Source organism: Canis lupus, chromosome 29 (genome assembly GCF_011100685.1).
Source record: "Canis lupus familiaris isolate Mischka breed German Shepherd chromosome 29, alternate assembly UU_Cfam_GSD_1.0, whole genome shotgun sequence".
Taxonomy (NCBI): Eukaryota; Metazoa; Chordata; class Mammalia; order Carnivora; family Canidae; genus Canis; species Canis lupus.
The window spans coordinates 26,343,648-26,358,392 of record NC_049250.1 but is presented as its reverse complement, the minus strand read 5'-3'; the positions used below and the strand labels follow the sequence as shown (position 1 = coordinate 26,358,392).

At 34.2% G+C, this 14,745-nt stretch overlaps 1 long non-coding RNA gene across 3 annotated transcripts in view; it reads left to right on the top strand.

Moving 5' to 3' along the window:
- The first annotated feature begins 1,532 nt into the window (after positions 1-1,532).
- The window catches only part of LOC111093168, a 119,864-nt gene continuing 106,651 nt past the window's right edge, over positions 1,533-14,745 (top strand). For 2 of the 3 annotated variants that reach the window (XR_005381107.1, XR_005381108.1), the window contains exon 1: positions 1,751-1,977. This is a non-coding gene — a long non-coding RNA (uncharacterized LOC111093168). Of the gene's footprint in view, positions 1,711-1,750; positions 1,978-14,745 lie in introns of those variants that run through there. The other variant, XR_005381109.1, reaches the window with a different exon arrangement.

Here is a 14,745-nt window from a genome sequence, read left to right as displayed (position 1 = left end):
TCATTCATTTTAAAAAACCTGAATTGCTTTTTAAAATATCATGCAAAGTGTTTTATTTATCCTTTCTTTAATGCTCTTCCATGTTTATGTAGATCCAAGTTTCTGACTTATATCAGAATACCTGTTACATATGTGAAATTGTAACCTTGAGACAACCACTAATTAAACTTCTATTTAGCCAGATATTACCTCAGTTTTGCACATGTTTCTGAGAGGGCTGCACGCACCGTGCTTAATAGTGCATACTGTGTGGCCTGTTTTCAAGGATTCTTTTTGAATACGAGTAATTTTGGCTCTTTTTCTTTCTAATTTGGTGACTTGGATGAGTTCACCTTTGGGTGTCCCAGTTTCCTCATCTGTGAAAACAAGAGTAATCACAGTTTATCTCAAGGACTTTTGTGAAGATTAAAAGAATCATTGATAACATTTAATTCACTTAAAACAAAGCCCTATCTGTCCTACACAGTCTCAAGAAAAGAACTCCTTATGAGAACTGTTGTCTTGACTTCAAATGCATTAATTTCAACACTGGGGTCATCCAGGCTAATAAAAAATATTTCCATTTTTCAAAAAGACTTCATTCATTCATTCATTCATTCATTCATTCATTCATTCATTTATGAGAGAGACACAATGAGAGAGAGCACAAGCAGGAGGAAGGGCAGAGTTTCAGGCTCCCCACTGAGCAGGCTGCCAGACAGGGGCTCTATCCCAGGACCACTGGAACATGACTTGAGCTGAAGGCAGACAACTGACTGAGCCACCCTGGTGCCCCTCTTTCCATTTTTCTATGAGTGAGGAAAAAAGCATACAGAATCACCATGGGATGCACTGACAAGGATATGAGTTTCTTTTGCTTCTGAAGTTGTTGTTATTGTTGTAATACATTTCCACTTAAAAGCATGTTATTTAGCTCTGACTAATAAGGAACCAGTCAGTACATATTAATAAAAAATATGACATTATTATGTAATCAATTCATCTAGTAGATGAAACACTTCAAAGTATAAATGCAAAAGGGAAAATAGCAGGAGTTCTTGATAGAAAAAAGTCAAGGAGAGCCACTGGGCTATCTTTTTATTAAAAAAAAGAAATTTTTGAAAGAGGGGGTGTTAGGTCCTTACAACCCTATCCCCTATGTTAATACCTAATGAGTGGTAAGCCCGTGAAGCCCAACCCATTTTTACTTTTTTTTCCTATAATTTTTTATCCTTGGCTTGGAATAAAAAAAAAATATTCCACTGACATCTGCACACAAAAAATGTCTTTTCAGCTTTTATTTCTATAAGACAGTCTATCCATTTTATAGTAATTAAATATAACCGCAATCCACGGATCAGTGAAAAAGATCAATTTTTAGGTATATAGTAACTGTATCTTTACATATTATCATAGTAATGCTAATATGTCATATTTATAGGGTCCACTATCTAAGAAGTCAAAGTGTTTTATGAATATTATACCCATTAATCCTATGTGACAAGTATTACTATTCCCAGTATACAGATGAAGATGCAACAGTGAGGCTGCTGTGCCAGCAAAAGAGTTTCTTCTGTCTTGTGAGAGAGAAATGTGTATCATATTCGAGACTTTTCCATTAAGAAAGCCTTGGAGACTGATTATCGTTCTGGAGGAATGCAGAACAGCCATAGGTCAATGACAGTTTTTGAAGTTCTTGGAGCCAAGTTAGTCTTCCCTTGAAAAGCTGAGGTAAGGTCCATGACTTTGTTACTTACATGTTATTACTGTTCTGAATTAGCAACAAAGTAGACATTCGTGGATTTCTCAGTAATCTTGCTTTATTAAAGGAGGGCATTTTTTCTTAGAGATCTTGCTCCCTCAACTTCAAGTAATGGACACAATATCTTCCTTTGCTCCTTGGATGGGAATTAACAAAATTGGTGAGATGCAGCTCACTATGGGACCTTTTCATTTTCATCTATATGCTTTGCCTTTCACCAGACCTCTGATTTCCAGGTTAGTTTCATTATTTTTGGGGTTTTGTAAATTTTGGTCTTTCATTGGATTTTTGATCTGTGGTCTTTTTCTGGCTTCACTCTTACATACTTTTAGATCTTTGTAGATAAATAAGGTTAAGCAGATGGAACTCTTCCTCTAAGAAATCACTGAGTAAATAAAAGAAAGAAACATCAGTTGCAGAGAAAAGGGAGTATCAAGGACAAAGTATCAGGTTCCTATTACTTTATAGATAGTTGGGATAGACCAACACTTTTAATTATGTCCAAAGAGGTAAAAACTTGAAAATAACCCTTTTCTGTAGAATGAAAATTCTCATGTGAACTCTGCTTCATATTGGTGTCTAGTGTTAATGGCTATGAATAAATATCAAACTTATGGGAAGATCATTCTAGGGCAGCCCGGGTGGCTCAGCGGTTTAGCACCTGCCTTTGGCCCACGGCATGATCCTGGAGACCCGGGATCAAGTCCCATGTCAGGCTCCCTGCATGCTTCTCCCTCTGCCTGTGTCTCTGCCTCTCTGTGTTGTGTCTCTCGTGAATAAATAAATAAAATCTTAAAAAAAAATCAATTCTAGGTGAATTTTTAAGTTAAAATTGATAAATCTGACCTTGCATATTTTACTTATTATTTATCTAAAGATTTCTCAATATTTTTTCAGAATTAACTAATTTAGCACCATTATGAAAAATAAGCACTGCATTTTTATTGTGGCTGAATATTATTGATCTAAAATAATAATAAAAATAGTTTTCAGATACTCAGTATTACTTCAGAAGATCATGTATTATTTTCCAGTCTTTCTTGGAGTTTTGATCTGAACTTTCTATCTCTAATTCTACACCTAACTCTGCTTGAATCATTTATCTCTTATAGTACTGTCTCAGCACTTGATATAGTTATGCCCAATGATATAGAACAGTATTTTTCCCATGCACTACTAGTCACACAGCTTTCATTTCCTTCCTATTTTTGACCTCACACCTCCATCTTTGTACCAATAGAATGCATTGGTATTGATGTCAATATAGGTGGCAAGTGAGCACAAACATTTCTTTATCTCTGGGAATCCCCTAGAGGTCATGTAGGGACATAGACAAAAGGAGATTTCTTGTCCAATTTGCTACGTGAATTTGGAAGCTTCAAGATTAGAATTCAAACATTAAACAGTAAGCAAGACTGAAGCAAAAATGTAGTGGACTATCTGGAGTTCAGGTTTGGGAATCAGCTAGAAGTGTTTCCTGAAGGAACAGAGAAACTCAGAGCTTCATACCCATATTGGATAAAAGTTCTACCTGTAGTCTAGGATTTATGCAGGAACAGAATGATTATTGTTTGAGAATGTGGAATAAGAATGAGGAGTTGCAAGAGAATGAAAGCATTTTTATTACCAAATGATTTCTTCTCCATTATTACTGCTGAGGAGGTAGACCATGCCTGAGAATGATGGACTTTTTAATCAGTGAAGTCCTTTACAGACAGAGATCGCACTGTTTTTCACACCATCATCTCTTTATGAGTGTTACTTAATGTCAAATAAAAAGAGGACATGGAATCCACAGAGAGCCCTGTGGTTAAAATTTGGTCCTTGCAAAAGGGACATATTAATTATAACAATAATAATAGTTACCATCTATTGAGTAACTATGTGCCAGGGCTAGGCACTCTATTTCCATATAAAACCTAATCAATCCATTTCAACGACCTTGCCAGACAAGTGATATTATCATCTCTATTTTATTGATGGGGAAATTGGGAAAGAATATGTGACTTTCTGTAGATCACACAACTTGTAAGTAGTGTCAAAGTTCTCGGTCTTTCCTCTAACCTATGCAATTGGCCCTTATCTATCTAAGCGTAGTCCTAAGAAATGGTTCAATTAACTTTGTTAAAAGGATTTATTGAGCACTTGCTATATGCCAGACACTTGCTACATTTCTGATGGTGGAAGTAAGGCAGTGTTAGAACCACTGAGAATCAAGGATTCTAAGGGGAAAAAACTGACAAGCAGGAAATAAGAATGCGTCATGATAAGGGTTGATATGGAAACACATGCTTTGTGTTAGGGGCACAATCAGAATGATTTCAAAACGAGGCATTATGCATAAAAATGTAAAAATTATATATTCTGGGTATACAGTAAAAAGAATGAATAACAGAATCAAATGTTACAGTGTGTTTTCACTTTTTTGACTGAGATATTAATTGGGCATGGTGAGTTTGATTAATATATCACTATAGTTTGAAAAAAAAAATCAGCTAAATCCAACAGCCAAGTGGATTATTTCATTGCCTGCTGATCCAACGCTCACAAAGACTGGTTTTGTTTGGGATGTGGATACAACATGACAATCCTAGCTGCTAATCAATTAAGTGCTAGATAGTTCTCTTTTTCTTAATTTTCTATGTCTCAGTTAATAAAAATCTCACCCTTGGTTCTATTCATTTCTCATTACCTTCTTTTTCTAAACAATCTTATCTACATACACACTGCTATCTCCCAAATTTATCTGTAGCCACTTCTCTTGAAGTCCATGAACCAATGGAATTCATTTACTTTTCCCATAAATTCCTTTCTCTATAGTCATAAAGCTAGTTGATGACATCATAAGTAGCCAAATTCCCCATCCAGCAACGACTATTTCTTACTCTACCATATTTCATATGATTCTAAGATGCTAGTAAGTAACGATGTTTTTTTAAATTTTATATTGAACAAAAAAACTGTACAATTAGCAATAATGCAATGTTTTCTTCTTACTTAGAATACTTTTATACTTATTTTTTCATACTTACATAGGTATTGATTTTATCAATTCATTTTGCACTTAAAATATGAAGAAAATAATTTGTTCAAGATACTTTTAAAGCTATTTAACCTTCAAAGTACTACTTTTTTTGAATCTGCTTTGGAACCGAGAATTGTTAATGTCTGTGTTTTAACACTCAGTTGGGTCATTGGTGCTGAGCTTTTAAGCCAGCTTTTAAAAAAATAATAAACTTTATTTTTTAGAGAAGTTTTATATTCACAGGAAACTGAAATGGAGAGTTCAGAGGGTTCCCAGGCCCCACACATACACAAGCTCTCTGACTGTTGATATTCCACACCACAGTGGTACATTTATTACCATCTGTGAACCTATATTGACAAATCATGATTCTCCAAAGTTCATAGTTAACATTAGGGTTTGATAATGGTGTTGTACTTTCTATGGATATTGACAAATTAGCTACATATTTCCCATCATTATAGTAAGGTACAGAGTATTTTCACTGCCCTAAAAATTCGCTGTGCTCTACCTATTATTCTTGTCTCCCTACTAACTTGTGGCACTCACTGATCTTTTACCGTCTTCATTATTGCCTTTTGCAAAATGTCATATAGCTGGAATCATACTTATGTAGCCTTTTCAAATTGGCTTCTTTCAGTTAATAACATGCATTTTAGTTTCCTTTATGTGTTCTCATGCATTGATAGCTCCATTTCTTTTTAGCACTGAATAATATTCTATTGTCTGGATATTTCACAGTTTATCTATCCATTCACCTCCTGGAGGACACCTTGGTTACTTTCACGTTTTGACAATTATGAATAAAGCTGCTATAAAATCTGTATGCAGGTTTTTGTGTGAACATGAATTTTCAACTCATTCATTTCAACTCTTGAGGTAAATACCAAAGAGTGTGATTGGTGGATGGTCTGGCAAGTGTATGTTTAGTTTTATAAGACACTGTCAAACTGTCTTACAAAGTAGCTGTATCATTTTGCATTTCTACCAGCAATGAATGAGAGTTACTATTGTTCTACATCCTTGCCAGCATGTGGTGTTCTACTGTTTTGGATTTCAGACTAGAATTCCACTGGATGAGTAGTGGAATCTTATTACTATTTTAACTTGCAATTCCTTGATGACATTTGATGCTGAAAATATTTGCATGTTTATTTGCCATCTTTATATCTTCTTGGTGATGTTAGATCTCTCTTCTTTTCTAATATGTGCATTTAATATCATGGATTTCTCTTTATGAACTGCTTTGCTGAATCTTATAAATTTTGATAATTTGTATTTTCATTTAGTTCACAGTATTTGTTAATTTCTCTTGAGATTTCTCTTTTGATCTATATGGTATTTTGAAGGTTTCTTATTGATCTCTAAGCATTTAGGAATTTTCCAGCTGTTTTTTTCTTATTGATTTCTAGTTTTATTCAATTGTGGTTGAGAGCATACATCATGTAACTTTTATGCTTTTAAAAGTTAAGGTGCATTTTAGGGCCCACATTGTGGTCTGTCTTGGGGAATGTCCCACCTGAGCTTCAGAAGACTGTGTCATGTGCTATTGTTGATGAAGTAGTCTACTGATGTCAATTATATGCCGTTAATTGGTGGTGCTGTGGAGTTCTTGAACCAGCTATTCAGTTATGAACTGAAGCTCAGAAATAGTCCTAACATACCGGATCTACCAACTTACCATGCAACCATTTGATTCCTAGGGTTTACGTGAGTTCTTTGGTCTCTGGGATCTCTCTCTCTCTCTTTTTATAATAAATTTATTTTTTATTGGTGTTCAATTTCCCAACATACAGAATAACACCCAGTGCTCATCCCGTCAAGTGTCCCCCTCAGTGCCCATCACCCACTCACCCCCACCCCCCGCCCTACTCCCCTTCCACCACCCCTAGTTCGTTTCCCAGAATTAGGAGTCTTTATGTTCTGTCTCCCTTTCTGATATTTCCCACACATTTCTTCTCCCTTCCCTTCTATTCCCTTTCACTATTATTTATATTCCCCAAATGAATGAGACCATATAATGTTTGTCCTTCTCCGATTGACTTACTTCACTCAGCATAATACCCTCCAGTTCCATCCACGTTGAAGTAAATGGTGGGTATTTGTCGTTTCTAATGGCTGAGTAATATTCCATTGTATACATAGACCACATCTTCTTTATCCATTCATCTTTCGATGGACACCGAGGCTCCTTCCACAGTTTGGCTATTGTGGACATTGCTGCTAGAAACATCGGGGTGCAGGTGTCCCGGTGTTTCATTCGCATCTGAATCTATGGGGTAAATCCCCAACAGTGCAATTGCTGGGTCGTAGGGCAGGTCTATTTTTAACTCTTTGAGGAACCTTCCACACAGTTTTCCAGAGTGGCTGCACCAGTTCACATTCCCACCAACAATCTAAGAGGGTTCCCTTTTCTCCGCATCCTCTCCAACATTTGTGGTTTCCTGCCTTGTTAATTTTCCCCATTCTCACTGGTGTGAGGTGGTCTCTGGGATCTCATTTCAAGACTCTGACACCTATTCATCACAAATTTCGTTTTGGTAATTTTTATAGTTGATTATGATCAGGCAATGACAACTGTTTAAAAACTGTCCAGGCTTGCAAATGCCAACAGAGTGGACTAAGTATTCTTGCTAGTGCAGTACTGAGAATTATCTAGTAGATTCTCTATAGATTATCTGATTATATGGAGATGCACTCTGTGTTTTTCTTTCTGTTATTTAGGCTATTATACAACTCTTCTGGGGTAGATGTTTAGTAGTTTAAAAAGAATAAAAAGCAAGTGATTTGTATCCATATAAATAAAAATTCATTTTATCCAATAGAGATAAAATTTCTACCTCGTTGAAAAGATGAGCTTACTCATTATATTTTATTGCTTTAAAGTCTTTTAAAGCAAACCAATTTTGCACCTATTAGCAAATTTATTTTAGCATTCTAGATTGCTTACATATATATGTTTTTGTCTTCACAAACTTCTCTGAACTGGTTTTGTATTTTGTTTTGATTTCTTCATCAGCTAATAAATTAAATAAATCTCAGACATGTATTTATTTTAAACTTGCATGTAAGTCATGACATTCCAACCTTTTAAAATTATACCTTCACATAATCAAGTCATGATACCCACCTGTGCCTCAGTGATTATAAGACACCATCCATTGTAAGATTTCAGAAATTTTAAAATGTAAGTTTGTGCATCTTAACATTGGTGAGTATGATAATCATAAAGTCATATTAATCTTCCTCCAAGTATCCCTTGAGTATATCTTCTTCTTTTAGTTCCCACTACCTTTGTGTGAGCTTCTTTGCTTCATATCTGCATTTTATTGATAACTTTCTAACTTATTTCCCTTCCTTTAGCTTCCTTTCACTCCAGTCCATCCTTCACTTTGCTGCCTCAAAAATGATTCTGAGCCCAAATGCTTATGGTACACTGCTGTTCCAAACTCTGAAATGATTTACCTCTTGGTATTGTATATTCAAATCTTCACATTTTAAATCCTATGTATCTTCTAACCTCATCTTTTCTGTAACTAGTCTCAGATTTTCTGACCTTCTTAGAAGTCATTCACTGACAGTATTACTTTCTAGTTAGAGATTCTTCAAGACTCTACAATCTTATCAGTGTTTCATAATACTCAGCATATACATACTTTTTCATCTATCTGATTTGTATTTCTAAAGTTAACTTTCTTGTAGAGGCTTCTGAATAGCTAGCTGCCTTAAGCATTTCTGATACATGTTACCCTTTGGACAAAGAGTTTACTGAATTCCAGATCATTTACTGGAATTTTAATAAGGCTTCATTTTAATAAGTAAATTTATTAAAATTTAACATTCATGTTCAAAGACAGTAATTATATATGTATTCTGAAGATGATTCCAAAATCAATTAAAATAATAACTGGATCTGTTACTTTTTATTCTATTTTGTATATCTAGTGTATAAATTAAGAATATTAAAAAAAGTTTGAATGACCCACAGTAAAAATAAATTGAGTTAGTATTTATTAGTGTTTTAATTTGAGCTTTTCTTATAGCCTAAGCTTAAATAGACATAGATATCGACATAGGAAGAGACATAGAGATAAGTGTGTGTGTGTGTTTAAAGGGTCATGCATTCACAAAACATTCACTTTAGACAGGTTTTAGTGTTGGCAAAGAATGGAGTTTCTCACATTAAGTGGAATCTGATTAAGTAGGGAATACATTTTTTAAATTGTTTTTTAAATATAGAAAACATGTTTATTGTAGATAACTGGGAAGCAAATCACAAAGAAGCTTTATTTGAAGATAAAATAATTTGTTCTTTATATTTTAAAACTTTTCATTAAAAAAAGTTATATGAACAAATCTCTTAATCGACACACTGGTTTCCTAGTACTCTAATTAATAAATTATCGAAGTGGAAACACAAATGCCAGAAAAAGCGTGTGGGAAGGTCATTGTTCTTTTAGAAATATGAAGAAGTATTTTACATGTAGCCTGTAAAACATTTCATCTTGCAGATTTGGCTTTTTTGGAGCAGTTCCTGTAGGCAAGGATGCCTATTTTTATATATTTAACAGTTCATAACCTATTTAACAAAAGTTTAGCTAAGGCAGTCCATGGATATATCATACTTTTTCTATCTCTTATTTTCTTATGTTATATATGTAAGAAGGATTGGCTATATTTGTTATAAACCTTAAATCACTCATTTATTAGAAATATTTAAACAACACACTTTGTTTCTACTTTTTAGAACTCATTTCACCCTGCTCTTCAACCACTATTTATACCCTGAGGAGAACACAAACAAGAGCAAACAAACAAACAACAAACCAACCAAAAAAACATCAAAGCCTATGCTGCTCATTGAAAATGACTCTATTTCTTCTAGACTTACAGCCATCTCTTTCAGCTATCATTATCTCAGCCCATCATGAATTTCTGCTCAGGCATTTATTGATTCTTACCTTCAAGCTTCTCCTTCCCTTTTGTCTGACAGCTACTGAAATTTTTTGTGAGTTTAAATACCACGTTGGTATAAGGAAGAGATGTCTAGTTCTTATGCTGATTTATTCTGAGGTTATTCTTAAGTAGTCTGACCCCTGAAATTTTTTTACTGGTATCCATTAAAATATGACTAGATCCACCTGATTTTTGAACATGAGGCTAGCGCACACTTGCAGTCCACAGTCTCAAATCATGAGGCCCCGATTTTTCCTACCTTCTCTCCTAAAAGGCAAGTTTTCTTTCACTGTTTCTGTATCTCTCCTGGGGCATATGGGACTCCTTGGATTGCCTAGATCAGTGTTTTTGATGGTGTGAAAGCAATTGGGAATAAAATCGCTCAGCACAAATCAAGACAGTGGTACCAATTTGTAACAGTAGTTATTTTATTCTTACCACAGTGAACCAGTATTTTGCAAATGACTGGTTACATATGCTTGGGTAAAACCACCAAAGTACAAGATAGACCAATGGATTTTGATGGAATAGTGTATGGTTAAGAAACTACCACTTGTAGAGTGTTGGCATAGTACCATAGAAAGATATTCATAATTATCTAAAAAAAGTAATTTACATAATCCTGTCATTTCCATATAAATGTCTGGATGTGGCTGGGTATTCTTTAATGCCATTAACATATCATGAGAGATACTGTTGACTGCAAAAGTAGATATGGGAAACCAGCTGTCTTCAATTATGCCAGAAATTAGGAAAACTTAGAAAAATGTAAATCAGTCTTTCTTATTACTTTTTGAAAAGTATTGGTGTTTCCTGTTAACATTAAAATTTTGTTTGAATTTATAGTATAGTAAGCAGTAGATTTTAAATTTTTGATAGAGTAAATGTTATAACTCTGTGGGTTTCTCAATAATTTGTAAAAGTATAAAGTTGTCATGAAATCAAAGAATCAAGAGAACCTCTATTCTAAATACCACATATAAGCAGGGGACTGAGGTGCTTCCCAAACCCATCTTGACTAGGCTATATGCTTTCTCTCAATCAATTCCATTCTGGAGAATGAATTTGAGCACTCACATGAGCACCATATTACTCTCAGAAGCAGAAAGCTATGCTTCCTCATTTAGGCTTTTGTACCATCTATCTCTCCCCAACACACATCCAACCTTCTCAATCTTCTCTCTTTCTCTTCTGAATGCCCCCCCCCCACTCCCTCCTCCATTCCAACAGGCTGTAAGTATTTTCTCATTCTTGTCTGCAAAATCAAGTTTTGAGACAAATTTATGGTTGTTATATATTTTTAAGGATATAATTATAAAAGTTCATTTTGAGACTAAGAGCTTAGGAATGAAGCAATGACCTTCACTGTTCTAAATCATTTTGGTACTCCTTTTCCTGAGTTAATGGGTATCCGTCATGGGTCTTATTCTTGCTGGTTAAAAGATTATAGGAGGAAAGAAAGTATAGGTGTATCTTTGTACATGCATACATACAAAATAACTTGAGTGACATGTCAAAAAATTATGTCACTATAATTATTTTTTCACTACATGGTGTGCCTTGTTTTAAAAGAATTTTTTAAATTTTATTTATTCATGAGAGACACAGAGAGAGTGGCAGAGACATAGGTAGAGGGAGAAGCAGGCTCCCTGTGCCGAGCCCAATTCGACCCCAGGACCCTGGGATCACACCCTAAGCCAGGGCAGGCACTTAACCACTGAGCCACCTGGGTGTCCCCGTGGTATGCCTTTTTAAGTTTAACCATCCTATGGGCCATTTTCTCTGTGGTAACAGCATTCTAATCTTTTATCTTTAGTAAATGTCTTCATTTATGAAGTTTTAGGCTGAGCGCTGTTATGGTCTGAACTGTCTTCTCCCTTCCCCTTCCTTCCCCAAATTTATATGTTGGAGTCCTGAAAGTCAGAACCTTAGTAGCTCAGAATGTGCCTTTAAAGAGCTAATTAAAATAAAATAACATCATCAGCGTGGATCCCAATCCACTGTGACTATTGTCCTTATAATAAGAGGAGATGAGGACAGAATATGAACAAAGGAAAAACTTCGTGAAGACAAAGGGAGAAGATGTTCATCTACAAGCCAAAGAGAGAGACCTGGAAGAAATCAACTCTGCTGACCCTTGATCTCAGGCTTTTAGCCTCCAGAATTGGGAGAAATACAAACTTAACTAGTTATTCTATGTTTTCTGTGGGCTTGGGCTCAAATACTGTTTTTTGCAGGAATATTTTTCTCAAATCCCAGTTTATTTATATGTTTACCTTATTTGCTACTGAATCATTTCATATTGGACTTCACTCATTCTTTTTTCATATTATTATCTCATTGGACTGAAAGTGATAATTCACTTGATTCTATCAATCTTTACCAAAATATCGTTGATGGATGGATTCATATTTTATTTAACTCTGCATTATCAATAACTTGTACCAGAACTAACTAAACGTAAATAATCAATAAATATTTTTTATATTGAAAGGATACATTTCAGGGCATAAAAAGTATATAGTTCTAGAGGAAAAATGTGAAATCTTTAAAATAGACCAAAAGCTTACAGGTTATCTTTACAAGGGAATAATTGATGTTTAGCAGGCCCTTGAGGTTACCTGGTTTTATAAGGACTGTTTTATTATTATTATTTTTAACTGATCTGTTTAGAAGTTTTTAGAGGTAGTAGTTAACTTGTGTGGGGCTGATAGTGATACAGATGTTCCTGTTCATAAAGATGCAAGTGAATTTTTTATGGTAGAAATGCAAAAATGCTTTGATCCCATACTCCTTGCCCTAAGACAGGATTTCAGACATTGCATTTCATTGCTCATTGGATATTAAGCAATTATGTATCTATCTGTGAATTATTTTAAACTTACTTGATTGTGTGCATATCTTCAGATTTATTTTGCATCTTAATTTTTCACCTATTAATGAGTTAAAATTTTGAAATATTTTATTTTATAGTTGTATGCATTTACTTTTATTTATTTATTTATTTATTTTTTAGATTTTTATTTATTTATTCATAGAAATGCAGAGAGAGAGAGAGAGGCAGAGACACAGGCAGAGGGAGAAGCAGGCTCCATGCAGAGAGCCCAACGTGGGACTCAATCCCGGTTCCCCAGGATCACACCCTGGGCTGCAGGCGGCGCTAAACTGCTGTGCCACCGGTGCTGCCCTGTATGCATTTACTTTAAAAAAAAATTCTTTAATAAAACAAAAATTCTTTAATAATAGTAAATAGAAATCATCCCTATGAAATATTACGCCAGTTCATCCAATTGAATCATAGTTCATTTTCTCTTTGCCAATTTTCTAGTTTTTAAAAATTTATTAAGAAGATAAACTTTGTATTTTCTCACTGAACAACCAATAAGAGATGATTTTAATATTATATCCTTCCTTCTTTCTTTTTTTTTTTAAATATATTATCTTTATTTGCAAGAGACATTGGACTCTTTTGTATTACCTGGCCATCATAGGGTTACTAGCACTTTCTTTGCTTTTGTTCTTTACAGTTTTCTTTATATATGAACTGAGTCATTTGTGTGAGGCACTTTCTTTAATGCATTATTTTGATCAAGTTGTTAGTGTACTATTATCTTGAAATCTTCTTGTTTTAGAATATTTTAATATTCTTTTATAATGGTTTGATTAGATTATATTTGGCTTAATTAGAAATGTGAAATCAAAAAGGATGATGGCAATGCTCAAACTTTACTTCAAATGATCTTACAGTCATTTCAAGCAGAGGTCAAAGAAATAAACTATAACTCATTAGCCTGGGGCTGTGAGTGATCTCTTGGCCATACTGGAAATTGGCAGCCCTTCTGCTTTTCGTCCTTAAGGATTTTGAGTATTAAACTAATTGTTAAATATACCAAGTAGACTGACAGTAAAATAACAGGCTTTGCTTACATGTATAGAATAAAAAAGGCTATTAATTTCACAAAGGACCCTTTTTTGGTTAATATTTACAAGCAATCTCTGTGTCAGTAACTTGTGACATACCACAGAGAAATCTCTAAAGTATAGATAGTCTGAACCTTTTTTGTTTCCTATTCTACAGAAATGATTTTAATGATATATCAAGCAATTATATAAAAAGATCCTTTCTGAGAAAGAATAAAAACACTCTACATATTTTATTTATGGTGAGTGATAAACCTGTTATTTGGAGCACATAATTAGCTGCCTTAATAAGCAGAGTATCTGCATATTGATATTTGAACCAACCTTTTTAAAAAGTAATATTTTGTTAAATTTTTTCTTTAGTTTTATTCTTCTCAATGTTTAAATGTTCAAATGCCTTTTCATTTCGATTTCATGGGGCAAATATCCCTGGTTTGATTCAAAGTTCTGTTCTCAAAATTTATTGAGCACTTTTCTGGATTCAGTTGAATACCTGTGCTAGGCACTCCATAGAACAAAAAGATACATAAACCCTGTTCTGGACTGCAAATACTTCGAGTGGATTACTTTGATAAAGATTAAATGATTGAAAATAAAAGCCAATATGTTATATAATAAGTTAACTTTGTCTAGAACACTGTTGGGAACATACTCATCATAAAATGTATAATTCAAAGAGACAAAGAAATGGAAATATTCAGTAATATATGTCAGGTAATGAAAAAAGAAACATTTTAATAATAAATAATTTCAGAAGCATCTCTTCATATGTCCCCAGTCATGTGTATGCCCTTCCTGGTGCTATCTTCATATTTTGAAGTGTTTCACATTTTGTATTCATCATTGTATGTATCAATTTAGGTTTTTACTTTTCTGTCTGCCTTGAGGTTCTTAAGGTAGTGACTCTTACATACACCTCCGTATAACCATTGTCTAGTCCAGTCCCTGACACAGTGAGAGCTCGTTAATGGTTTTCAATATGAAATAAAGAATGTTTTGTTTTTTGTCACATCTTAGACCAGTAGATCATGTTGCTGGTTGTTTAGTAATATTGGGATTATAGCCTGAATGAGATGTAAAAGTTCATGGACTTACAAAGGAG